General features: G+C 62.3%; 2 non-coding genes across 2 annotated transcripts; both read left to right on the forward strand.

Annotated features, from left to right (window-relative positions):
• Positions 1-1188: 1188 nt before the first annotated feature.
• LOC144222578 (U2 spliceosomal RNA) lies at positions 1189-1379 on the forward strand. The gene has a single exon (XR_013332433.1). It is a non-coding gene; the product is annotated as a U2 spliceosomal RNA (small nuclear RNA).
• An 80-nt stretch (positions 1380-1459) lies between these two features.
• Positions 1460-1650, forward strand: LOC144222579 (U2 spliceosomal RNA). The gene has a single exon (XR_013332434.1). It is a non-coding gene; the product is annotated as a U2 spliceosomal RNA (small nuclear RNA).
• The last annotated feature ends 1671 nt before the right edge of the window (positions 1651-3321 follow it).

The raw sequence follows: 3321 nt of genomic DNA on the forward strand, positions 1-3321 counted from the left end.
CCGCGATCGGTTGTATCAGGACCTGGTCTCCAGCGAGGAGTCACGAAGCTTCCAGAGACGTGACTGGCAAAAACGCCTCAGAGGCTAACCACTCACGAAGGTAACTTGCTCAGGGTCCCGCGCAAACCCCGCGCTTCCGGGGGGGACGCGTGACCGAGAGAGATCATCCCCACCTCCATGGAGAGAGTCACAGAGCCGAGGGCTCAGGCGGGCGGGGTCGGGCAGGGCCGCGACCGCAGATGTCAGCATCGCGGTACCGGCCTCTCTCGTGCCCATCCGTGGGTGTGGGTGTGGGTGTGGGTGTGGGCCCAGCCGCGCTCCCTCGCTGCAAGGTCCACGTCCAGACGCAGGCGGTGTCCTGGGACAGGGTGAGGCCCACAGGTCGGCTGCCTACTGCCCGCGTCCCAGTGGACAAGTTTCTCAACCCCTCTGGCGTCGGTGATCACAGCGGGGACGTGAGGGCGGTAAGGGCTTCAACTCGCTCCAGGGTCCCGAGGAGGATCCAAACGGAGAGGAAAGCCCGCAGGGCAGTGCGTCTGGCGCGCGGCTGCAGTGCTGCGGTCGCGGACGCTTTCTCCGCAGGGATGACGGAACTGAGGAGTCGACCGGCTTGAGGGGCGACCGTGCTGGTCTCCCAGTCCTTGCAGCTAACTGCAGGCGTCGCGGAGAACTAACCCAGGACAGAAACAGACGGGGCGGGGTGTCTCAATCCCCGGAGGCTGGAGAGGAGGTGAATAGAGCGGCGGCCGCCGTTCGCCCCCCGCCCAAGGTCGGGGCCCCGCGTGGGGCCCCCGGGTGGACGCCCCCCGTCCCGGACGCACGGCGTTTTACTCCGCGGCTCTCTCCGACGGCCCCTGTCCCCGGCCTTGGGCCTGCGGCGGGAAGAGCTCCGGGGACCCGGCGGGCCGGGCAAGGGGCGGAGCGGGACCGTTGCGGCACGCCCCCTGGGCGGGCCGGGGGCGGGACATGCAAATAGAGAGTCCTCCGCTAGGGAAGGACCGGAGGCAGCGGAAAGGGGCGCGAAAATTCCCCAGGAACGCAGGGGGACAGTTGCAACCAACCGCACGGCGTGTGGCGCCGCGTAGCACAGGATAGTGAGCCAAGAATGTGGACTGCGGGTGACCCGGTTCGCCGTGAGTGCAATGTGGATGACGGCGGGGCGGTGGCGGCGCGGCCCGGGCGGTCGGCATCGCTTCTCGGCCTTTTGGCTAAGATCAAGTGTAGTATCTGTTCTTATCAGTTTAATATCTGATACGTCCTCTATCCGAGGACAATATATTAAATGGATTTTTGGAGCAGGGAGATGGAATAGGAGCTTGCTCCGTCCACTCCGCGCATCGACCCGGTATTGCAGTACCTCCGGGACCGGTGCACCCCCNCCGAATGAGGGTGACCAAGCTCACCGTGAGTGCAATGTGGATGACGGCAGGGCGGTGGCGGCGCGGCCCGACCACACGCCATCGCTTCTCGGCCTTTTGGCTAAGATCAAGTGTAGTATCTGTTCTTATCAGTTTAATATCTGATACGTCCTCTATCCGAGGACAATATATTAAATGGATTTTTGGAGCAGGGAGATTGAATAGGAGCTTGCTCCGTCCACTCCGCGCATCGACCCGGTATTGCAGTACCTCCGGGACCGGTGCACCCCCACCGCGGGGAACTCTACCGGTGCGACCTATAGACGAGTTTTCACTTTGGCGCGGGTGTCTCGTATCTGCTCGGTCTCTGCCTTTTGTGCTTTTCCTCTTTAGATTCTGCGCTTTTCTTTTCTTCTCTTTTTTTTCTCTCCGTTGTGCGGAGGGGTTAGGTCGACTTCCCATTGCCTCCTTGGGGCAGGCGCAGACGAGTCGTGTTCCCTCTTCGTGCCTTTGGCTTTCTCTCTGGGTCACACGCGCTTGACCCGTGGCCTGGTTTCCTCGCCTCGGTCTTCTGAAACTTTCTTAGTCTACACCCAATACCCTGCCCGTTTGCTACCTCTTCTCCAAGTGTGTTTCTGCTTGGTAGGCCTGACTCCGTCCTGTGGCCTGGGCCCAGGCCCAAGGCTCGCTGACCCCCACCCCCACCCCCGTTTGGGGGAGAAGTACTTCACGCCCACGCCCAGGTGGCTCGGCTTCGCATTTAGGGGACTGGAAAGTCCGGGTCCTTCGGGAAGCTCTCCACTTCCTCTCTCTGCCGGAGCCCTGGACCCCTTCACCGTTTGTCTGGAACGAACGGCCGACAGGCAAAGGCCGTCATACCTGCCAATGTGCTCCCGGACACGGAAGGGATATTCTTCCAGATCGATCTGTGGGAGCGTGCATCCAGCCCGGCTGGCACATCAGAATCTCCTGGGGTTTCGTTTAAAGCCTACTCCTGTCCCACCGCTGCCACAAGGCAATGGAATTGGAGTCCCTGGGGCGGGGGCCGGAGGCCGCTGGGACCTCCACAAGCCCGCCAGGCCTTCCCGTTGACGGTGTGCCTCCAAGAAGCACTCCTTCGAGCATCTGGGAAGAGGCCACCGGTCAGCTGCCTCCGAAACGGTGAATTCCCCGGGACAACGGAAGCGTTCCACGCGCTCCTGCAAAGCCAGGCCTAAGCCGCTTTACGACAGTCCCGGACCGGCTCGGCGTGTAGCCCACCACGGGCACTCAGGAAAACAGGGTACCGATGGGGAAATAACGGATCCCCTGGTCTTGGTACAGACAGGAGGCGGTCCAGTCTGGCGGGGAGGCCTGCGGACCCACATTGGGATAGGCGTGTCGAGGGCAAGTGCCGCGTGGCACCGACTTCGTCGCAGCTCCTGCGTTGTGGTGCCCCTCTGGGGAACCGGATGGACCGGCTCCCCACCCCCAGGGCCATTTTCCTTTCGGTGGGGAGACTGCGGACAGCACCCAGGAAGGCAGGAAAAGGTTTACAGCCCCCATAAGGAGGCTTTCCAGGGAGAGCCAGGCAGCCCCCCGGGCAGATTCAAAACTGGCTTGGGAGGAAAGGAAGGAGCCTGGCTTGGGGTGTTTTTGGTGGGGAGCGGAGGGCCTGGGGTAAGGCCTTTTATCAGAGTGAAGGGAGGGCGGGCAGGAGGAGAGGTGGGTGTGGCGAGCCTTAGCCTTAAAAGCCATCTGCAGTCAAAATCCAAAGGAAGTCAGACTCTCTGTTGCCTACTGCCAGCTGCTTTCTCCTCTGTGAAAGGGGGCTGGGCACGGTGCCCATGAATCGGGACCTTCTGGGACCCCTGCCTTCCGCGGTGGAAACTCAACAAACATCCTTGGATCAGAGTCTGATGGCCGGTCTTGATCTGATGTAATCAGGAGGGCTCCAGCCGGGGCCAGGGCGGGGGGGAGGGGT

The sequence above is a fragment of the Crocuta crocuta genome, unplaced genomic scaffold (assembly GCF_008692635.1).
Source record: "Crocuta crocuta isolate KB4526 unplaced genomic scaffold, BGI_CrCroc_1.0 scaffold3454, whole genome shotgun sequence".
In the NCBI taxonomy this organism is placed as follows: Eukaryota; Metazoa; Chordata; class Mammalia; order Carnivora; family Hyaenidae; genus Crocuta; species Crocuta crocuta.